General features: G+C 39.2%; 1 protein-coding gene across 28 annotated transcripts in view; it reads right to left on the reverse strand.

Annotated features, from left to right (window-relative positions):
* Nucleotides 1-25,378, reverse strand: part of LOC137137115 (receptor-type tyrosine-protein phosphatase delta-like) — a 337,728-nt gene that overhangs the window by 154,219 nt on the left and 158,131 nt on the right. For all 28 annotated transcript variants that reach the window (XM_067523019.1, XM_067523010.1, XM_067523008.1 and 25 more), the window contains exon 8: nt 20,163-20,209. The gene's annotated coding sequence lies outside the window, so the exon portion shown is untranslated. The remainder of the gene's footprint in view (nt 1-20,162; nt 20,210-25,378) is intronic.

Here is a 25,378-nt window from a genome sequence, read left to right on the forward strand (position 1 = left end):
AGAGAAAATAAGCACACAGCTCTGTGGGTGACTGCAGCTTGGCAGCCAGCAAAGCCGCGAGGTCTGTGGTGTTGAAGCAACATAATGATGGTCAGTACAACCCTCTTTTCCGTACCAATGCTCCTGCCCTGCTTCATACACTGTAGTATGGTGTATAAACATGGTAGGTGCAGGGAAAAATTGGGCATTTTTCTTTTTCTGGGGTAGAACATCAGCTCCTAACTAGACCAGATTTGCCGTACCATAAAACAAACAAAGGAAGTAATGCATACGTACGTCATGAACGTACACAGTGTGTGGCTACTAGCACAGATCTCCCACAGAGCCCCACACTGACTGTGAAATGATGTCGCTGAGGAGAACTATCAGGTGAATGATGAAAACTCAAAGTAAGGAAAATGTGTGGAACGTTTGGTTCACCCACAGTACACATTCCCTTTCAGATAACTTTGGCTAAATGACAGATGACGCTGTAAAGTTTTTCATATGAATGAGTTTCTTAAGACCACTGACAGTAAGACAGTTTTGCTGATTTGGATGCATGGACATTTTAATCCTGAACTGATCTCAACTAAAGTCACAAGTCAAAATACAAGTCCCTCTTGATTGCTCTTCGTGTTATTAGGCACGTTTTCAGAATAGAGAGAGTGTATGAACCACAAACAAAAATTAATGTTTCTACATTACCACCGCTCCTTGTGTGCCCTGAAACTACAGTCCGATGCCCATATGAACACTGAAATAAATTTCACTTGCTGTCACCATTCATCCTGCTCACACAGGCCTTTAATACAATAGATCCCTCCAAAAATGCTTCCTTTATAAGTGAGGGCCAAAATCCACAGTCCTCCATCAGTTCAAACATGTATCAAATGTATTGGAAGATAATAAAAGCTTTAAATCCTTCAAATGAGTCACATTGAGTGGACATTTTCTTAAGTTGACGACTTTTTAATTGAAAATTCCCTCTTTTTGTTACTTTTCTTCCACTGCAGCTCAGCAGGGAAACACAGTTGAGGAAGACAAAGAGGGAATCTTATATTAAAAAGACCTAGCCTTTGGAGGATATTAATTTGATTTAATAAACTCAGACTGTTTAAGCTCTGTTTTAGCTGCAGTTACGCATTTGATTTAAGTTTTGCAGACTCCCATCACGTCCATTAAACGCTTTAAGAAGTGGTATCTTAATGGCCAATATGAACAGAAGAAATTATATCAGCAAAAAAACAAAAAAACAATCATGTTTCAACGTTCATATCAGCACCTGACTATTGTTTTACTAAAAAAAATGTGAACCCTCCTCTTTATATACTTTCTTTACCATATGGAATTCTGTAAAAATTGCTTGGAGATTCAAACGGAGACTAATCAAACCATTGCCATCACATTCAAGGTGAATTTAAATGCTTCTAACTAAATAGTTGACAAATAAATATCCATTCAAAATCTGTCAACACAGCTGCCGTTACTGCTACCAGAGACATACAGTATGTGCCAGCATCCATTCTCACCCCTCTTGCTTTATCCAATGGGATGATGATGGGTGATCGGCGTTTGGGGGGGCTTTTAAATTTCTCTGTCGAGCTGAAAGCACTCTGTCCCCATTATCAATAGAGAAAAAAATATGTGCCAATCCCACTTTTCTCAAAATGCATGCAGCCGGTAGCAAAAGCTTTTATGCCTTTATGTAATTTGTGGCAATGACAATGCCCCCAAAACATTTTAGTGTTACTGTACAGTTTTGGCACTGGAGAGCATACAGTGCACTTATCACAGAATACTTTAGTTATAGCGTGGCCCGGCCCCAGTGAAAACCCCTAGATGTTTTCATCTGTGAAATAATGTTATCGTGGTACAGTATTCATAAACTGTGATTGGCCGTTCACATGCGAGCCATATCTTCCAAATGGTTTCCTAATTTGAGTGGACAGGTCCACCATTGGGTCATCCAACAGCATAGTCATGCATTTGACCGGGAATAAAGCTGAAATCAATTTCTCTCCCTGGTCTCTCTACGGGGCCATTTCAATGGTCTTGTGTTTGGGCCTGAGGGAGCACTTACTCCACTTTCGCTGACCTTTTTGTCCTTTTCCCCACGAGCATATCGCTCCCATTGAAATGATAACTGCCTTTCAATCTGTGGTAATAAAACATCTAGGCTCACTTATCAAAACCCCAGTGACTTTCAAAGCACTTAACCACAGTTACCAGAGAAATAAGTTAGGTTATCAATACGGGTCTGGGCCTAGGCATCGTCAGAACTCAACCTGCTACATTTGCATGACGACCATGTTTTGTGGCTGATCACTCACGAGTTTAAAAAGTTGATGTGATTATACAGTATTGCACACTGCAGAGAGCTGCCCTAATCATTTAAAACATATCGGTGCATGTAGTATAATAATTTCTGTTTTTTTTAAGGCTTAACTTGGAATGAAGCATCCGCTGAAGATGTCAGAGCATCTCTGTTTTTCACTGTGTGCAAATTTGGTATTAGTATGTGACATAGAAGGAACAAATGGAAACAAATACAATCATTTTCAAACTTTGTGTCATATGCCATTGTAATTCAATTACTGTACCACCAAGGAGGCCTAGAATCTGTTGCAGAATGGCTTGTTACGACTCACTGCTTTGGGTAATGGTGTTTTTCTTTGCTCGGGAAATGAAATATAATATCATTAAATAGAGATATGCAGAATGAAGTGTCGACAGATCCATCTTGGGTGCCTGCTCAATATGGTTGTGGGTGCTGAGTGGTTCCCCAATGACAGATCCAGCTCATCATTGAAACATCTCGCTCATGGAAATCTGGAGATTTGGTTCATCCGGCATTTTAGAGATTGATAGTTGTAAATGTGTTGAGGAAGGAACAAAGACAGGCAATTAAGGCAACATGCCAAGAAACTGCTAAACCCTCTACTAAAAATTTGTTGTTAAAATGGCAAGTCCTTTTGAAGGCCACAGATTGACAGATCAGGCTACAATACTTTCTGGTTAATTCATGTGGGCACAGGTTTACTTTCGTGAATTAAGACTTGTGCAAGGGCAAAATCTTTCTTGAACTCAACCTCAGCTGTGACAGAAACCACTGAGAAGACACAGCTAGGATTTTTAGTATTTACACGAATCCTAATAGATAATATTTACAATGGCACCAGTGCTTTTAGCTCCAGGTAGCAGTAAAGAGGGGCTGAGGAGGGGGAAAAAATGAAGACGAGAGGCAATAAAGAAAAGCTTTGATGTTGTCATGCATGATTGTACAGAGGCATCCTCAGGCTTGTGTCGAGTGTGTTGATTTAGTGAGTGCTACAGAAACTAGAATACAGATGGCTATTGGTGCTATTTGGGGCTTGACTCTGAGAATGAATTATAAGCCTCTACAACATCTTTTATCTTGGGTGAAACATCAAATACTTCAGACCTGAGTGTCAAATTTTGTCCATAGCCGAGGCACTGCGCCCATTTAATTAATTTACTAAGGGTGGTCGGCTGACTGCCATTAGGAGAAGGGGGCATGAAAGCAATTAAGAGCTTTTACAGCACTTAACATGCCAGTAAGCAAGTAGTGGCTCTATGTATTTCAGATGTAAATTTTATTTCTCAAAATACCTTGGTCAAATATTTTAGATGTTTTTGAAGGTTTGTGTGAGTACAGTTAGGACTCCGCAATTTGTTACACAGTTTTAATTCAACTTTACCCAAAAGTACAATGTCACTGAAAACCAAAGTAAAGCCACGCAGTAGCTTGGCAATAACCACTAATTCTAGTGGCATACACGAGGTGTCCAGGTGTTTGGGCCTTGCCTGCCACGACTGCAACAGCAGGGCAATCCAAATGCCTACGAGAAATCTGCACCTGAGCTCAACACGAGGGTGCCAAACAATATGGGCGCGTTTTATTTCGAACACATTGTCCATAGATCATGCAGTCAGGTGATTAGGCAAAGGGGGCAGATGTTTCCCTATATCAGAGCTTAGAAATAAATAAATAACAGCAAAGTGCAACAAATGAGTTGCGTCCACTCCATGTGGTGGACATCTGTGCTACAGACTGCCTCTAGTTGTGGTCCCTTTGTTTTAGTATCAAAGAGTGATGTTCCTTCTAAATATGCAATATCTTCTGCTTTTTAAAATAGGAAAATGTTGAGCTGGTGAAGTAAAAGTTATTTTTGTCAGCTAGTTACTTAGGTCTTCTGTGCATGCATGTGTGAAATTAAATTGTAGTGACATGCAACTGTTTTCCATGATTTCACCAAAGACCTTCCAGAATAAGTAATGGGTACAGTCAAATAAGAATGCAATACTGTGACTGGGCTTCTTTCTTACCAGGTTGCACCAAGGATTTGAAACATTTCTTTCGAAGTCTGGGATTTAATTGATTATCTGAAGTGGCCACAAGTTAAAATAATAAGACATTCAAGTATTTTGCTGCAAGAACATATAGTCACCCCCTAGAAACCAGACCTTAACTCTCTGTTGCCCGTGATGGACAAATCTAACTTGGACCATTTCCTCTGTATACAAATAGTCTGATGAAAAGGGACCTATGTGTCCCGCTTCATTTCCATCTTTGTATTTTTTTTTTTTTCCCTTGACACACTTTACATTATACTTGCAAGTCATGCACATTTGGCTAAACACAGCTCAGAGTGTAATCAGGGAAGCCATATTCTTGTCGCAGAGAATACCCAGTATTACGGAAAATGGGATTCAGTGCATTCTCATCAAACCCTTGGAATGAAATATGAAAAATTTTTATAGCTGTGGTATTTGCTAGAATAATATGCTCGCCAGGTGAATAATCACACTGGCTGAAAGTGACAAACCAGTGTGCTGTGCCATAAATAAGATGGGAATGAGACAGAGGGAAATTATTATTATCCCTTTAGGAGAGTGTTCTGCTGTTACTATTCTAAAATATAAGGGTAGAGCTTATACATATAAATTCTAACTGCTGTTTGGCACTATCCAGTGCCTCAACACTCAAAAGGGCTTCAGATAAATCTGAGCTCTGATGACATGCATCCCCAAACAGTTAAGCCACTCTTTGATGAATGTGATCCACTAAATACAGTGAATGTGGAATATAGTTGGCAGAGGTTAGCTGACAGAGGCATCTGCTGGAGTAAGCCACAAATACCCTGTAAATTCATCAGTTTTCTTTCTACTGAAAGCTGGAAAACATGTGTAACTGTTTCTAGCGCCAACGTTATCAATGGCATTAAAACGAGGCTAAAAGTCTACAGCCAATCTAGCAGCTCTGCAAGGCAATTCTCAAGCACAGCCGAGCTAAATGCTAATATCAGCATGTCACCGTGCCCACAATTACAATGTGAAATTGCTAATGTTTAGCATGGATGTGTTGTGATAACCCGATGGAAACATGGCAAGCTTTTGCTCCCATTAAAGTGGCTCAGTGGTACAAAAAAACAAAGTCCCTGTTCTTCTGGATTCCAGTTTTTAAAATCCACATCCTCATGCTTCTGGGTGTGTCAGCATTGGATTTTTAAAGCATGTACACCTTGGGACCTCCTCCACGTACAACTCTCGTGCACACATGAATTGGGATAAAATAACAACTCCTCTTGATTTTCCAAATGATACCGGACTGAATGATTAAAATTCAGATTTAAAAAAAAAATCCACGAGAAAAATTATTAACTGGTTTATCACCACTTGTGTGCACTTATTCTTTATGATGAAAAATGCTTTTTATGGCCAGTGTGCATCACAATGCAATACCACTGCTAGCCACTATGCTATAACTACCCACCTGCACAATGTCTAATGTTTGGTAGGTGTAATGTTTGAGTTTAGTGAGTTAGTACAATAATGATGTGCTAGGTAGAACTTAACACAAATGATTGGCCCCAAGGTGTGTCATGAGCTTTGTAGTAAGCAAGGATACACTTACAGATTTACTTGTTTCAAATCATTGGTTGCATGACATGACTCTCTTGCTACAGCGTCTGACTTATTGCAATCAAAGGCCACTTAAAACATTTAAGGCCAATTTTTACACATTTACTGAAAAAGAGCTTTGTGTTGGTTTGCTCTGAATATTATATAACATTAAGCTGTTGGGTGTCATTCTGTTCTGTTATAATTGATGTCTCTCCAGTAATTGGAAATTCAGCATCCCATCATACCGGGGGGGGCTACGTCAAAGCATGGGACACGTTGCCTTGCAAATCCGATAAGGCCAGATTTACAAAGATAGCAATCTCATCTCTGACTGTTATTAACAGATAGTCACGTTTGAAAAGGCCATGACCTTCGGAGTCATGCCTTTGTAATAGAATCCCACCAGTCAGCTTGAATTAGTGAACCACGTCCACAGGTTCAATAATGCACGCCCTCCGTCCTCTTACTTTGGGAAAACAACAAGTTGGTTTAGGTCTTTGAAATGCCACAGAGAGGCAGCTTAAAAAAAGATGGATTATGGCCTCTTTGAAACTTGTGATTCCACACCACTAACCTAAATCTTAAACTGGTGGATGATTTCTGATATCTCCTTTCAAAATAAGAAAAAGGGGCATCTCTGTCACACCAAAGGGGTCAAATAAATCGAGTGAATCCAAAAGAGCAGTAATGCTTTTGGTGGGGTCCATTTCTTCAAACTAGATAAAGTGTATCGTGGGAGTAAAAAGAAAAGCCTTGTTTCTCATTTTCCAGAGGTTCCATTCAGCTATGTGGTCTTATCTTCCATCCACAGCCAACTGTATGGTCCAACACTGCCTCGATACAAGTGTAAGATAAACTTGACAGATCAACTTTTTCGATAGTCACCGAGCCCATAAACAACTGGGGCCTTTAATCTGATAATCCACCAATGAAAGATTAGGCGCAGGGAGTATTATTGTGTTGTCACTCTTGCTTACAGGGTCACATGGGCTTTAGCTGCCAGTGTTAGACATCCCTCGGCAAATCCTTGGAAGGTGTCACATCTCAGCAGGTGAGGTGCAGCGATAAGACAAACCAGGAGGTATTAAATGGACAAACTGCAATTATCACAGGCATTAATGAGGAACAAAAAAATAAAAAACAAAGCTGCGGGAGTGCGTCGGGGTGGCTTCGTGATTAGCGACAGGCTCCATATCTAAAAGGTCACAGATTTGATCCCAGAAATAGTCAATGTGTGTGTCTATCGATAGCTATTTGCACAGTGTAGTGTCCTCAAGCACATTTGCATGTTCTTTTTCAGTATTAGTTTAGTTTTACTTTGGCTTTGTAAAACACTGCAACTTCACTTGCAACCTAAAGTATAGAGAATGTTTTATATGAAAATCTGTAATTTAGGCTATGAATGATATTAATACAGCCCACATTGTCTTGCTCTCCTCTTTTTCAGTTTGCAATTGTGCTTCTCTGTATATTTCTGAACCTGATATTAACCATCCAGGCAGCTCCTGCATATGCTCACTGCTATCTCACAAGGAGTGCCGGAGAGTTAGAGTAATTCAAACATTCTTCAAACTGCAATTTATTTTCCCCGAGTTGTAATTATGGTCTATTAAAATGCAAATGATGTCAATGGCAGAGCAGCACTAATCACTCAATGTCTGTTTATGGGCAGTACAGCCACATTAGTGAGAAGCTCACACAGTGCAGACTGAGATGAACAGAGATCCTCTATCTAGGAAGGATCCCGTGAATTAGATTTTTTATTTTTTTTTTTTGTATCCCGACTGATAGTATGCATTTTCTCGAAAGATATAAAGGTCATTTTAGCACATAATGATATTCATGTTAAACATTATAAGTTATATATACAATTTATGATTTGCAGTACCTACATGTCTGCTAACAAGTGTACTGTTATTTATGAAAAGAACAATATTACTACCAGTTTTATTTAAATAACATAGGCAGGCACATTAGTTTTTTTATTTTAATAAATAATAATATTCAAAAATTATTTTTAACTGCATGTTATGGAAATCAGGTTGCAACATAACATATCAATTTTATTATATGTGAAACATATCCCTAGAGTAAGTGTTTAATGTGTTTTTCTGTTTTTGTCTTTTTCTTGGCTCCTCCCAACCCCTTTGGGAATATCAGACTATCCAGCTTTGTGCTTACTCATCCCTTATCATAGTAGATTGACTCTGAATCATTCACATCATTGCAATCACCTGAGTCATGTGTCTGATTGTACCAATATATTTGAGGTGATTGATCTATTTTAAAATGCAACATCAAACAGTTGTATATATTCATATACAGCATTCAGTAAAAATTCAGACCCCCTTCCCTGTGTTAAACTGCTTTTGGCATGTTGCAGCCTGATAATACATTTGTTGTTTTTTTCTCTCACTAATCTACACTCACCCCATAATGACAAAGTGAAAACAGAATTATAGAAATGTCGGCAAAGATATTAAAAAGGAGGGAAAAAATCAGCTTTACATACATAGATGTGTATATATAGTCTTGGTGCATTGTCCATATTTACCAAATATATTTATCTTACTAAACAAAGCACTGCATGGTTAAATAACAGAAGTATTCAGTTCTTAGATAAATAGTGCACTCTATGACATAGTTATCGCCACCATATTCATATTTTGTGATGCCAAATGGATGTACCATATTTAGGTCTATTCCATATGCCATTAGCTGCTTTTTTCAATAACAATACAATAATTATTAATTATATAGTTACTTTAACAGATCAATGTTGAACAATGTTGAATTTTATGACCTACATGATTTAGCAAACTTCAAGTTTCTATTACCATAAACCCAACTAAACCTAAATTTGGTGCTTATATTTTTAATGCGTGTGCATGTGTGTATAACACTTATCTCTAGTGCATAGAAAAACCTTGAAATATTGACGTTTTGTGTATCCTATCAATAGAAATTAATTTACTAGAACAAATTACCCTACAAATTAGTAAATTCATGTGCTCTGACTGAAAATGGATAATCTACATAACATTTAGCAACACAGCTAATTAGCAAATCTAAAATACACAACAAATGATGCTGCCTGATTCTTGGATCCTTTTTCTTCAGTTGGGTCAGATTGGACTGACTAATGCATTTTAAACCCAATCTCCCCAAAATGTGCTGCTCCTTTCTAGTGTATGTGAACTGTTCCTGAGACTGTGCATCCTGCTGTGGAGTTATTAGCCATGTACATGTGCAGGTTTTCTGCTGGGGGGCCACAGTTACTGTAAATGTACGAAATGGATAATTCTCTTTTTTTTTCTTCAGTGTTTTATGCACAATTGCACAGTCATGAGTGGAATGTGTTGGTGCATGTTATTTGCACATGCTACAGCTCCCATCACTTTTGCTATGCATAGCATTGAGCCTTGTGAGGATTAAAACTTATCTTTGGTGCTGTTAACCATATGCCGTGACAACAACCTCATGTCCCCCTTATCAGAGTGTTAGCTGCTGACAAGACATGCTGTTATTAATGATCAAAAACCTCAGACGTGTTCACGGGGATGCAACTCAACAATGCAGAACTTCCACTGAAATACATAAATATACATAAAAAAATTACAGGTCAAAAATGTTTAAAGAACTGAGGAAAATTGAATTCTGTGTCTTTCAGAAAGAAACATTGAATTGACAGTTGTGTTATCATGGGAACATGGAGTCTGATAGGAAATGCTGCAAAATATGCGTGCCAGGATTACACTGCAGGCACACGAGGCAAACACACTGTCACCCTCTACACTTAACAAATCGAGAATGTGCTGGCTGCAATAGTGCCGTGCTTTTATAATCACTGGTGAGAGAATTTGTGAGAATATAAATAGCACTTTCATTAGATCAATACTGTCATCCCTCCTCCGTTGGCTCACATTAAGCGCACAAGCTGGGTAATAATGGAGGACTGGTTGGACACACTCTGTAGCATTCTGTTTGATCATAAAGGGGTGGTGTCCCCTAGGGCGCAGTCTTCGGCCCGTTGATAAATTCATCTTTCCGTCTGTCCCCGTGGGAGCTTGCCAATGAGTGAGGGACATTGACTTTTCATTAAGGAGATCACTGCATTGGAAATTAAATTTATTTTGGGCTTAAAAACATAACAGAGCTGTTTTGTGAGTAAGCCTGAAGGCCACAGAAAAATGCCAATACAAAGAAAGCTGATGGAATGTTTTGGTTGAATAATAACACTCGGCCGTTCCCTCTAGTAAAAAACATACAGGTGTCAAGGATCAACATGCAAAGTTAAGGACTAATATTGGATAATATCATTGGATAAAGCGTGCTACAGTTGCAGTTTGCAGTAGGCAGCTTGACGCCTCTCAGCCTAATTTGAAATTATGATAGAAGCCTCAGGCACAATGTTAAATATAGGACTTGCACAGTTACATACAGAATGCATTAAGTGTTGCTGTAACACCCATGTAGTCATTGCTGTGTAAGAGCATTTGTCCATGTGAGGCTTAATGCATCTGACAGCAGCTAGAACCCTTTACAGAAGTTTTAATAAAATGTTAAGACATTGTTTTGTTTTGTTTTTTGTTTTAATAACTTCACAATTAGTTGTGCTCAAATTCATGGCTGTATTATCACTCAAGACAATTTTTTTTTCTTTTACAAAAAGCTATTTAATCCTTCAGCAGTAAAAAAAATGACATATTCCTATAACATAAATTATGTTAGTAGGCTAATTGCATTTACAGTATAATATTCAGCTCTTTCATTGCAAGAATTTCACTATTGTTTAAGCACTGCCTTTTACCACCTAAACTTAGCCCATATCAGGGGTCACACTCCTACTGTACCTTCCACCTATGCAAAGCTTTTACACTGTAAATTTCATCAAGGGGAGCTAAAGTGTTTACCTCATTAATTTATCAGCTAAAGCCAAAGCGCTGACCCGTAAAATGAGCTAAGATAATACTGACCTTAACATGGTCTTCTGCACATGGAGGTAATTGCTAAGGCTCCAGATCAATCAATATTGACTTGCCAGTTTTTCTTTCTTTCTTTTTTTTTCCCCCTTCCCCAACCACAATTGCTTGAGCTGAATGTGTAAATTTGGCTTTACACAGATGGAGAACATATCCCTGATAGTTTAACCTTTATCTAGCTAACATGTTCACTTATCTGTACAATTATAGATTTTGCCAGTCAAGCTGTTTCACAGAAAATCCTGCGGAAGATTACAGCAGGCCTAATTGTGGACTGTGTCCTTTTCTAAGAATAAAATAAAATAAGATCCTTCAGCATGTCTAAAGTGTTGTAAGATCAGAGCATCATATGGCGACTTGTATCCTTTGGCATAGAGCAATAACATTTCAACAAAAAAAATAAATGATAAAACACGTATGCAGAAGCACACGCACGCACAAATACTGACATACACCTTTACATTACAATCACAGCGCACTCTAAGGCATTTGATTTCTCTTTAATTTTTCAAGGTAGGGGCACAGACTTAGCAGGCATTTCCATCTTGAGTTGATAAATCTCACAATCTTCTTTTCCTTGCCACACTGAAGTAATTTATTTTCTATCTCTCCAAGCTATATTTTCCAGTTAATATTTCATTTTTTTTTCATACAACCTGACAAAAGATGCCACAAGGGATGATAAGAATTCTGAAACCTTTGCACTCCTGCTCTAGATACAGAATTTACCTTGAGATTTTTTATTTTTTTAATAGAAATAAGACTTCACATACTTAAAATAACATCTGGGTGTCCTTTCTGAACTTAAAGACGCGAAATACTTTGTTGTCTTTTTAATTGTTAATACGGAATCATTAGCGATTAATTGAGGTTTTTACATCCTGTTACTTCAAACACTACTAGAAGAAACTAAAGGGTCAGCACCAGCATTGAAATACAAAAACACACATGGTGCACTGTTCCCCACATGTAAGGCTCACTATGACTGCCTGACTAGAGTTGATATTTATAGTTTTACAAGCAACAAATCCTGATTGTGTCACTCAGACCTGTTTTCATACCCAGCAGCTAAGCATTCATCATTCATATGCCACAGATTCAAAGTATATTACCATTATTGCATGAAAACTCCGATCTCTGTGATTTGTCAAAGTGAGCTTGTATTCTTTGCACCAGATCCAAATTACATGTTCCTTGAGTGATGGGTAGCATTATCCTTCTGGCTGTTCGACTCACCCTTAATTTGAATTTGATAAGATTTCTTCTTGAGACATTGTTAAGCTAATGTAAATTTGGAGGGAGGACCAAAGCCTACCGCTGGCTTAACTTTGATGAGGTGTTAATATCTAATATCAAAAGCAGATAAAACCCTTATTAGCCCCAGTGGTCTTGCTAGAGTGGGAACTTATTACACAGAGGAGATGAGACGCAAGCAGATGAAGTAATAAGACTGCCTGGGGCTTTGTTACATGCCCTTAAGCTTTCTGACGGGGTCAACTTAATTTTGTGACTCAAATGCTGAGGGTTTACAAATGTAGACAAGCCGACATTGTTTGAGAGATCTAATTCAGACTCTTATATTTCATACACTGAAACATCTGGGGGATTACAGTGTCTCGAGCCAGAGGCAGTTTGATAATCGGTTGTCACTTTAGGAGTTGTATGCCCTTCACAGCTTTGCCGGTTTCTAAAGGTCTTTGGTTCAATCAAATGTTTGTGAGATTAGTTGTCTGCACTCCTTTCAAGAACTATTTCCAATTGGCCACTGGTTTTAATGTTTGCCTGTAGGCTTTCATGGTAAAACACTATGAAAAGAAGCTGGGAGACAGATTATTTTGGAAGTTATTTTCAGGGTGAAATATGTGGCCATGTTTTGCTGTCATTTTATGGTCAACATGGAATAAGACACATTGCACATTCAAACTAGCTGTAAAGGGTAGTAGTTATTGAGTTGGTGCTGTTTATTAAATAGGCAAAAAAAAGCTTCTGAATACATTTAATACAGTAGCACTCAGAGATTGGTTACTGAATGGGCCTACTGGGCACAGGCATCAGAGGCTGAGAGGGGCCATCACGACTTTCTTGTTTGAAATAGCTCAGGTAAGATACACCAAATGACAACAAAAACGACTCAAAAATGATTCCCCAAGACCTTAAACTGTCAGAGAGTCATAAAACAACCAACGACAGACAGGAATCGACTAGAACCTGACATTCAACTTACATAAAAAGACCAAAAGGGAGGCCCTTCCACTTTCTGTCCATTGTACTTGTTTCTTGAATTGTCCCTTATAAAAGATGATGTCACTAGTTTAACCTCTTCAAATATAATTGCAGCTGCAGCTTTACATACTCTGCTGACTTGTAAGGCATTGTAAGCTACCTTGCTAGTCCTCACCGGAAAGCACAAAGTAAGCACACTGTTTGTATGCCACCAATCAATGCTTTGGACAAGGAGGAATGAGCTTTTGACTCAGTGACTGAGGGACGACATCAATACAAAATGTTCACCCTAAACAAGTCGGAAAACACCTTGGGTTCCAGCACTATGTCCCATTGATTTCTGTTGAGCTCAACGTGGATTCTGCAGCATTTAGACATTTAATTCCCTTTCAAGCAAAGTCATTACACAGCCAAGCATTTAATTAAGCAATCACAGCAGTGCAATCTGAATGATTCACTGTCTAAATGAGGGCCAAGTTGGCAGTGTCTAAATGTTGGCCAAGTTGCCAGTATTGTGCCTTTATACTTCCTAACGAAAGTGCTTTAAAAATAAAAAATAACTAAAAATAAAGACGTTTTTGAAAATAGCCGGCTTTTGCTTCACAAATGAATTGTAACAGCTCATCGAGAACACGTTAAGAGCTCATAGAAACAAGTCAACATTTTTGGATTCAACGTATTCACCTGGTTGCACTCTTAATTAAGTGTGTTAAAGGATTTCTTGAAATGGAAAGAGCCAGGTATTCACAGCTGACCTATTTCCTCCACAACAGAAACATAATTCTAGGGGCATGGACACAGATGTGTCTGAGGTTGTACTGAGGAGGTGTTCTTGCCTCCCCGTGCCTCTGTGGACAGGGCAACAGTTTATCACGTCTGGATGTGGCCCTTCATGTGCTTGGTTTGCCTTTCTTTGAACGAGCTCAGCTGCAATGACAACGATCTTGTGAACTGCTCGCAGTTTGTCGATCACCACTGAACACAATGAACTCCAGATATCTCGCAAATTTGATACGTTTTAATTTTTGCAAAGCATCTGAATCATCAAGTCTTTTCTTAAAGTTGATGATTGCCTTGCCACGCTGCATCAGCACTGTTTATCTAAAAACAATTACCCAGAAAAATTGGAAAACACAATTTTGCACTTTGTGATCCATTCATTAAACAATGCTATCAGAAAATGGCAGAACTCCTACAGCCGACAGAAAATAGACAATTAAATTCATGTCCCGATGAGGCTGTACGGACCAACAATGTGAATGAGTTAATGGTTTCACGTTACAAATCGCTCACACGTTTCAGTCTCTGGTAAAAGGAGAAATTATTTTATGGCAGGTTTGCTACTGATACTGCTGAATCCTTATTCACTACTGATGCTGTGTGCTGTGTGTTTCTGCATCGCTCTCCATCTCCCCTCTGCAGTGGGCAGGTGTTCGGGTGGCACGAGCACCTGCAACTGCACCTGTGTAGTTTGTGTCACAGTATGTTGGTCTCTCAAAGCCATTTGTTTCCAGTCATGTTAGGGTGTCTGCTACAACTGCTTTTTTTATTTCTTCACAATTTCCAAGTTTAAAAAAAAAAAAACATACTGTAATTTGGCTTTGATGTGACTAATGGTCTCTAGTTGGACATACTTTGACATTTCGCTACCTTGCTGACTGATGGACTTGAAAACTGAAAAGGACCGTCACGTTTGTAAGGTTAATACAGAATGTAAATGGGGTGGCAGGTAACATGGCTCGGATCAATACTAACCAAATCTCTAGTAATTTACCACTATTGGGGACTCCGGGAAATACTGCTCACGGCTAAGAGAGAGTCCGCTGTACCCACTAAAAAAAAGGACAAATTGTCACGTTCGTGTCTGTTCGGACAGAAAATGCAAAGGGAAGCTCCTTGTAGCAGCAGACACACCAAGCAGTTGTGTTGACTTGTATTTTTGTTCAAATTAAAGAAATCAAGTATATTGTGTTAATGAAGGAGCTTCATCAATGACATCTTGTGCTTTTTGCATTGAAAAAAAAAACAAAACAAACAAAACAAAACTATGTTTTCTCCAAACTTGAACTGTGACATTCTAAACTCTGACTACAGATGTTAATCAAAGTCAAAACTTAATCCAGGCCTGATAAGATGCTCTATTTAACAGGCTCGTTTTAGCGGGGGGCTCGATCAGGTGAAATGAAGAGGAACTGATTGCTTGTGGTGATTGTGCTGATTACATTTTAAATTTAAAACTTTCCTCCGAGTACATGGTCCTGAACAGTTTGGCAGACAATGACATAGCACGTTCAGTAAATGCCAAGGTCCCTGCAATCTTACAGACAGGTAGGGAAAATCCACACTTTACTTGACTCAGGTGATAGAACTGTTGCTGTGTGGACATTACAAATAGAAAAGCGAATAACCTCTCCTGCAGGTGATTTTTGTGTTGTTAGCAGTAAGTGCAGTCTATAGATTTTGTATCTACGGTTTGTGCACACGTAGCTCCTTTCCTACTTAACCAAGTCCTTACTTCTGACTTCTGGAATTGGAAAATTGTTTAAAATAAAACTGAATTATCCCCATTGGATTTCACAGCTGAAAATGCTGCATTATTTTGCCAGGGGAAAGCACATTTCATATTTTTTCTCTGTTTATGTATTGCAACAGCAGCATTAATCATCATGTTTTCAAAGTTTAATAGAACAATCATGTTCTGTAGGAGGGAGAGTTCAGCCGTCCTGACCTCTTCTTCTGACTGTGGACCGAATTCACAATGACTGAGATTTGTGTTGCACCTCCCTCCTTCTCCTCCTCCTCCACCCAGTCAAAACATTATGGATGCTTTGTGGCTTTGTGCTACAGCTGTCAGATAAATGACATTTGAAAATGTACAATGAAACATATTAGCATGAAATATAGCGCAAGACAGAATTAACATAATTGAGAGGGCATTTGCGATTGTGTCCACGGCGTCTCATTGAAATAACCGATCATGTCATGTACATGAATGCGTAAAATGCTATATGAGCTGCTGACTACTTTAAAAAACTAAATATTTTTAAATGTGATTATTAATATGGCCTGGGGGCAGAATTTGACAGTGTTTACATGTATAGAGCATTTAATGCAGATCTAGTGGGTATTTACTCCAATTAATGTTCGTAAGCATGATTAACTTCTTCCTGTGAGTAGCAAGATCACAGGATCACTGACACTCATCTGTGCTATAAAGCCAATCGGAAACCTTTCATTGACAGAAGTGGAAGAGTCACAAACCATTTTGCTAAATCTCATAAACGTTTCCGAACTTTGGCATCCCCGGTGGGTTTAACATCACAGCAGGGCAGATGTCCATCTCAATCCAGAAAATCCCATTTGGTCATCGTTTTGCATCTTTTCTGATCTCTTCTTCGAACATTCGTATGGTGGCATGACACCACAGATTAACGAGCTGACTTATTTGCGATCTACAGTATGTGACTGTGTGCTGCACTTATGAAAAGTTAACCGTGTTACATTTGACAGGGATATTTTAAAGTCCCCCATATTTACATAAGCTGTTCCTGAAGCATGGGTCAGGAAAAACACTATCACCTGCCTGATCTATTTTCTTAGGTCCGACGGCCAGCTGCTTCATTTTAGCCACATTATGAGACAGGAAAATCAACAGCACAGTTCCATGTACCGTGTGCATTTCATACCTATAGGTAAAGAATGGTTGTGCAGTTTCAGCAGCACGGTAGCAATCTGTTTCACATGGATGCAAAGGCTCATCCTTTGAGCAAGCTTGCATCAAGCCCCTTGCTTACTGGCTCCAGTAATGTTTTTGCTAGAGCTCTCGTTTGAAGCAATTTCTCTCAGACTCTGAGGAGGCGGGAGAGAAGTACAGTAGTTTGTGAGCCGTGTCAGAACAGAGGTGTTTCACTGTTTGACCTTCCAGTGTTTTGTAAGTCAGGAGAAACTTCACATAACTACATTTGCTAGCAAATATAGACCAAAAAAAAGAATGAAAGTGAGACTTAAGGTGAAAATCTGCTCATACTAAGGATAGAACTTTTACCAACACTTTGGTTTTTTCACACTTTGTTTTCAACACTTTATAAATTATGAATATGAATGGATCATCATGAGCAATGAGGATCAGTTCTCACACAGATCACACTGTACACGTATCTCTGGTGGATTTTACAATAACATGTAAGATTTTTGCTAAGGCATAAAAGCCTATAATGTTTAGTTTGAAGCTTTGAGAAAACACTATGAAGTTAAAATGATATTCCCTCACAATATTGTGAAAAAGTTCCCTAAAGTGGAGTCATGTGCATAAGATTGTACCCCCTTATTTTGAAATGGCGAAACATAATATTTAATGCACAATAGTCAACTGCAAATATTTCATCATCAGAAATGTATTAATTTTAAATTCATATATCAAAATGGATATAAAACTTTTGCACAAATTAAATTTTCATATTCTATCCTTTATTTTTTAAAAAGGATAGAACTACATGCAGTTTCAGTGTAACGGGATGCAAACTTGACCCTAAACCTAACATTATAACCTAACATTAATATACCACAAGTTGTATGTGATTTCTGTGAGAGACAGTGCGTACTGTATAGTATACATGCATGCATGTTTGTCTTGTAACGTGCATGTCTGCATGTTTCAAGGCACGGGGAACTGTCCAGTAATGGCACAAAAGTATTAGTACTTAGTTTTAATGACTGATAAAAACAACAAAAATACTGGATCCATATAAACAAAATAAAAGAAAATGAGTTTGACCAAGAACAATAAAACTAAACATTAAATGTGTTTGTACATATTTTTGAATTTGTTTACTAGTGGAATTGTGTATGTGTTGTGGTGAAGATGTCAAGGGCTATTAATTTGTTGCAGTTATATTTTTTTATACTCACTGCAATTTATTTCAAAGATTTAAGGGCCTATTCACTAAATGTGACAAACAGCGCAACAGTAAACATCAATCACTTCATAATGAAAATGTGGCATGTTTGATGAATATTAAAAACTCACATAGGAACTGCGAGCCTGCTACTGGAACCTTATTGTATTGTACTTGCTATTCTTTCAAGTTTTTTTTCTTGTTTGGATAGAGCAGACATTGTCTCAGCAGGCGGAAAGTGTCTCCACAGGGACAGGGTTTCGCAGGCCCAGGGACATTGTAGGGCAGGTATAGCATGGATGCGGTGGGTTTGGTCAAAGTGCAATGCATGCTTGCAGCAAACCAACAGCAGCTGACGAGAGGAAGACAGCTGTAGAGGAGATTCAGAGGGCAGAAAAGGCCACTGGAGATGCAAGGAAGTCTCTCAGGCAAAGCAAAACTAGTGGATGAGATGGGGAAGGGGTGTAGAAAAGGGGAAACATTGCTGGAGGGAAGTGTGAAACATGAAGGCCGGATTAGATTTATGCTACTGTATAAGCAACTTATGACACACTACCAACTCCCCTAAATCTTAGTAGATGAATAGTCGAGGACCTGACATGGCCTTTGCATTCACATGCAGCTTCACTCCGACACACTCTTTCAGGGTGTACAATCAGTCTGGCTTAAGTTGATGGACCACGAGACACAATCAAGTGATGAAATGTCTGGCAGTAGCCACCGAGAGTGAGCACCTAGAGGTAAACTCAGTGAATGCAAAGAGGAAATAAGTGGAAGTTTGTTTTTTGTGGGTGAAAAGGTCAGAAATCAAGCAACTTTGAGCAGGAATGATACGGGACAGCCAAACAAGAGTAGACTTAGGACACTAGCTCACAGTTCTTTAGAAGTCTCAGTAGATAAGTAACATGGACAACCTGGTCCTTGTATGAGTATTAACACGCCATATGAATTATATTGTTAATGATTTTATGTGATGCTGGATCTATTGGTTTTTCCAAAGTAATGCTGAGCTTGTTACCAAGCAACACATCTACCAAGTTAAACATACTTGTTAATAAGAATCAGTTCAACAGTGTTGGAACAATGAAGAACAGGAAGAAATATCTAAGCATAAAGCTTAGATATAGTAGCAGAAGCAGAGGGGCGTGCTTACAAAGACAGATTTTCCTCGGTTCCCTGTGTTTGGGAAGAAAAGGGCAGGGCCTGAAGCAGGTAATGAAAAACAAATATGGCTGACAGTGCCGCTAGGTCGAAGACCTGGCAGATGAACTCCACGAGCTGTAAGTCGGTTGTTTATGTCTGTTTAAAGGAGGCAGCACAGTAGGACTGACTTGCTACCAAGATGGCCAAAGCAGCATTTGTCTAGCATAGCATGTTAGTTAGCTTGGGGTTTCACCTAGTTGCTTGCTAACAAGGGGTAGTAGAAGAGAATTGGTTGTTTTTTGTGATGGAGTATCAAACTGCTTTGGGTGTCTGTTGCTAACATGCGGTAATTGGCTGGAGTATTAGAAAGGTTTTGTGGCTCAGGTAGCATAAAGGCTAGCATAGCATGCTGCTAGCATAGCATGCTGCTAGCATACTGGCTAGCTTGTTGATTGGCCTAGTTGCTTGTCAACAATTGGTAGCTTTAGACAATTGACTGGCTTATTTATTGTGTTGTCAAGATACACAAATGGAGGACCACGTTCAGCATGCAGGTGCTGGCAGGAAGTGGGGGGGGGGCCGTTTCCGGCAGCCCGAAACACATTGTTCAGCCTTATCCCGTGAGTTCAGGGCGGCCACAGCGGGTCATTCATTCAGTTTTTATGTTTACCAATGAAAACTCAGTAGGACAAGCAGAGTCAGATAAGGAGGATTAATCGTTCAACTACTGATGTGGTTCTGGCATTCAGACAAAGCTGCTCCTTAAGACTCACCACAGTCGCTTAGCCTAAGCAGAAACAAACTGAATGTGAAGCTGGCTCAACCTGCTGAGCACTTCATTTTTGTTTGTGTGAGGGTAGAAAGCAGCTTAATGTGTTCAAAGGTCAAACATTTATTTATTTTGAAAAACAGCTTATTTGTTTGTAGTGTATGTGATAATGTATAAAAACTATATACTGTAGTTCTAAGGGTAAACTACAGGTAGAAAAGTAAAATCCTTAGTGGGGCCTACCTTGAGGTCGAGGTGTGAAAGTCATGGAACATTCTCTCTCCTGAGACCTGTGACAGAGCAGGGGGGATGAGACGTCAGTCATGATTAGGCCCACAGTGCAATTACAGAGCAGCTCCTGTGTGACAGTGATTGATCAATGAGGAACTCTCTTAATGAAGACAAGGACTCGGGGCCTCCAGGAGCAAATTGGCAAAAGTAAGTAGTGGGAATAGAGTCCCAGATTGCTCGGGCACTAAGAGGATCATCCCGTCTGCAATGGCACTTTGGTAGTGACAGAAATACAGTATGCAGGTGGATGTGTGCTTTCAATTTCAATGGAAGCCAAACTAAAGTAGTAACAGACTATTAAAAGTTAAACGGTGGATTTCTCCACCACGGCCACATTTCCCTGTGATTTACCAGCGTAAATAATGATTTAAACAAAAATATGTTTTTAAAATAATTTTGTTAATAATACATAATAGCTAAACAAAGCAATGTAGCTTGTAAAGGCTGACCGCCCATCGATCGAGCCACACAGCAGCAGCAAAACAAACTATAGAAGAAAAGCGATAATTTAGATACAGTAATTGTAATGTTTTTATTGCAGAACATTAGTTTATTTTTGTTAACTTGTGGCGCATAGATAAAGGATTGGTCTGTTAGTCATCTATAACAGCCCCACGACCATTCGTTCCGATCCGATCCTCTGCAGTGCTTTTAACTCGGTTGCACAAAACAGGCTGAACTCAAGGGCCACTTAAACATGACTGCCTCAGCTGGACTGTCAAGTACAGCCTCATTGTTAAAACACCAGAGATTGAGGAAATCAGACTCTTGAGGCAAAAGCGTCATATGCCATAGTGTTGAAATTCAGTTTTGGATTTCGCCCTGTAATAAACTCCCTTAAAAAAATAAAATAAAATCTGGGCCGCCTTAAAACCTGACCTGCCATAAGGAGGGGACACATTTACTTTCTGTTCTATTCATGCCATGTACATGGGTCGCTTGCCAAAACCCGCCGGCTCTCCAAGGGAGGCATCTGACTGACACTTCAACTTTTTTCTTCTTCAAAACTTAACAGTACACACACACACACATTTACCCATACATGAATATGGAGACACATTCATTTAATTTTCATGGGGGGGTTGCACGTAGTTTTGTTTGTAATGAAATAGAAATCTTTACAGAAGGCTGCCTGCATGACTCATAGCAGTGAGAAAGTGAATGGTGTACAGACTGGGGAATTTGGTGCCATGTTGCACTGGAGTTACTAATTAGTAAGCAGCACACACAGTGCCACATGCTGCTTATTAATAAGTGCAGGTGCATTTCACATAATCTTTGTCAATCACTGTGCTGGTAGGTTACACTATTACACTAACGGCTGACAGTTCGACAAGTCAGTCATCTGAATGACCACACACACACTCCTCCTAAATATTTATCCTAAATAATATCCTTTAGTTGACTAATTCAAAGGCAAATGGTCTTATTAGACAATGTATAAAATATACGCAAAATATATAACCAATCCTAAAGTAATGTCTATGTAGAAGCAGAGTGTGTTGTATCCGAGTGGTTTCCTGCTCATGAATGCGGCTATAATTTCATAATGTACCCAGCTAAGGCTAGTTCAAACATGATGGCATCCACCTGCTTTCTCTGTACTAGCCTTGAACATCAAGATCACATAGCTCAAAGTAATGAAAAAGGGAAAGCCAAACACCCCTAGTGTGCACTGTGCCGTGCGCTATTCCCAGGAGCAGAAATATTCTAGCTTTGGCTGATGTTTGAAAAATATTTTGGATGTTTCTTTCACACAATGTGTTCTCTTGTATCTGTTAGTATCTAGCTCTTCTAGTAAATGATCAGCCCGCTTTTTACTCTGAGTACTTTTTATTAGTGCTCTTATTATATACTAATGCTAATTCTGCAAGTAGTCAGCCGCAGTTGTTTTTTTCTTTTTACTTGGCTGGTGTTATAGTTTCTATACAAACCTGAACAACTAAGTTCAGCCCCTCAAAAGTTGTCATACGCAGTATGAGCAGTCTCAAGTGACCAGTACTAGCTACAGTGTATTCTGTAGGGTTGCTAGTGGTTTAATTAGCCCTCACTTTTAGATTTTCCATACAAACTGATTCGTGTGGACATGGGAATGTTTAGTAAGACAGAAAATTATAGAAGCACAGCATGCATGCAAGTACTAAAACTGGATGTTTTCCCTGGGTGGCACAACTTTTCTGGGAATTACTGAACCTTAGTTTTATGGAGAGTTTAAATTATATCCATATACTCATTTTCTTGCACGGAATGGAATATACGTAATGTGGACAATGGTTTTGTACCCTGAGGTGGCCTGCATCAGATGCAGGGGTTTCCTCAAACAACGAATTTACCCACTGTACTGAGAAAAACAGCTGGATACTGTACTAGCTTGGCGTGACATTAAACGTCATAATGCCTGAAATCTGAAGCCACATCAAGGTGATCTTTAGACCAAACTATTAAAGGACTTCACAGTCTCTTGTGGATAGGTTATGCTTAAAAAAAATATGCTGCATGCATGAATGAACACATTTCCCAAGCACGCATAAGGAAACTTTTTGGAACCATCTGCCACAAAGGTTTAATTTCCACTTTAGTTGTGAGTGTGTATTCATACAAGTTTAAGGTATGATGCTATCACAGATTTCCAGACGCCACCGAAGATGGAATTACATTTTTAATACAGCAGAATTATCTCTGCTTCTGTGCTTTGACAGTGACTTATTAGCCAAATCATATTTTATTGATCTCCTCCTTTATGAACTAAAATTGCACCAAGTAATTTGCATTTCTGGTTGACAAGATGAAATTAAGACCAGAGAGAACTGTCAGTTTTGATTTAATGTATTTGCAGCCAAATAATGGGACCTATTTAGCCTTCAAAGCTGACACCTTTTTTTTTTTTTAACTCTACCTTTTCTCTTTGCATTTCTGCAATTTCTATCTCTCTTAACTTCAAGCGCCTGAATATGGAGTGAATTTAATGATTTGATGGTAATAGTGAAATGGGTCCATGGGAACATCAGCAACTGAAAAGAGCAACCGTTTGGCCCACGGACATGCTTGCCTCAGCACTTACAGGCACACGTTTAAATGTTTGGCTTTCACCCTGAATGGCCCACAAGAGGGATGCCTGAAGGGGATTTTGGTGGGGAGAATCGCATGGTAATGCATCACATTAATGAGACATGTCACTTTATTTAGAAGAAAGAGAGGCTTTTCTTCCCCCCCGTGGATGGTCTCCACTATCATGATGTAGCATTCTGTAAATGTTACTCAAAAAAGCCAATATTAGACTTAATGTACTGTGGCCCACATAGTCAGCAGAGTCGAGCTGATCGCAGCTGAATACTGGTGCACCCCTATTTATTATTCTTTGAGTATTTGGAGTTTTGTTAGATATGGGTCTCACAATTTATAAAAGTTTTTAAAAAGGTTTTGAGTTTAAAACCTTTAAAATCATTTTTCAAATGCGCCACCCCATTTTCTGAGTGGGCCACCTCAACTGAAAAAATAAAATTATAATAAGTTAGATCTGCCCCCTGCCTACATGGAACAGTGGGTGGCAAAATGTTGAGACATTGCTTTTAACTTTCTACCTGTGCATACATTTGACTTTATAATTTTCTGATATACAGCCTCTGTTTACAAGTACACTGTGAAATCTAACAAATCCATAAACTCCTATGATGTCGGTATACTAACCTCAGTGCATTCCTCCTACACTTGGGCTGCCGTACACAACCACAGACAAGGTGGGGGGATTAAAATTGGTGTGTAAGTACACTGGCACCGTGTGACATTTTTCTTTGCGTAGGAAATCTAAATCTGTAATATTACCATTTCAGGGGTGAATGGATTTAAAGCACGATGGACTGATAAATCTTGGGACAGGGTGAAATAGATGAATCTCAAGTTATTTACCCTTTTTAATTGGAAATGTCTGTCACAGGGCAGCAAGCTGAGTTCTCTCCCAAGTCATTATCTGTCTGCCTTGATGGTTTGCAGGTATTTTATGGCGAGTGATGTGCTGAGTGTCAACAGTGGCTATTGAATTTATTCCTGTAGGATTTTTATAGGCTTGAAAATACAAATGCTGAGGAGTGAAAAGCTTGCAAAAGGTCAGCTTGTTAATCACGTCCATTTACTGTTTTACAGATTCCCAGATGACGACTGACAAGATTTTACTGACAGAAAAGCCAAACAGTTTAATTTACTTTCACGCTAAACTCCTAAGTTCAACAGCTCCCGTGGGGTTTTATTTGATTAATCTGCCTTGAGTTAAGCGTTAAACTTACATCGTATAGCTAACTAGTGAGAACTGTAATCCCTTAACAGGAGCTTGATGTGTGTTTTTAATGGACTTAAACAAGCCATAGGTTGCTCTGAGGAAGCCCCTGGGCTTCACTCATTATTGCTCCTCAGGGTCCTGTCAATAGTTTCTACCTGCTCCTGAGCACTCATTCCCGAGCTGTCATCCTTGCTGCGCTGACTGTCTGGGCCTGAGTGAAACAGCAGCATCACAGGATGAGCTCTGGTGAAGGATATCGCTGACTCCGAAGGAGGACACTACTGGGACACTGCCAGCCCAGTTGATGATGTCACACTGTGACAGCAGTGACTACTTCAGTTTAAAAAATCTTGGATGTGAACTGCCCAGAGACTGTGAGTGTGTATGTAGGATTGTGTATCATTGACTATGTGTGAAATGCTCACTAAAATGAGATCCAAATGCATATACAAAGAATCTGCCAAACATAATACTCCTGACAATGACTGCTTTGCTGTAAGCACAGACACATTCTTGGACTATACTGACTACATTGAGAATTCCCACACAAAGAACCACATGTACATTCTGTACCAACAAACAATTCAATGATCTCATTTCTTATTCATTCAGCACTATGACTGTTGACAGCACTAACAGTTCAGTATGTGCTACAAAAAATATAAAAATAACGACAACGGCCAAGTCACTCCAGTCTGCATCTGTCACAGCTAAAAAAGAAAGAACCGACAAAACCCTGATTTAAGCGCTAGTAGTAATAAAAATCCGCCTCTGAAGCAGTCGCTGATGTGTTTTGCTATGACAGTACTAAGAGCAAACACTTTGGTTTCAGTCTTCCTACCCAGACGGTCATGGATCACCTGTGACTTCACATAGGCTGCCTATCCACAGCATA

This window comes from Channa argus, chromosome 12 (genome assembly GCF_033026475.1).
Source record: "Channa argus isolate prfri chromosome 12, Channa argus male v1.0, whole genome shotgun sequence".
NCBI classification, from domain to species: domain Eukaryota; kingdom Metazoa; phylum Chordata; class Actinopteri; order Anabantiformes; family Channidae; genus Channa; species Channa argus.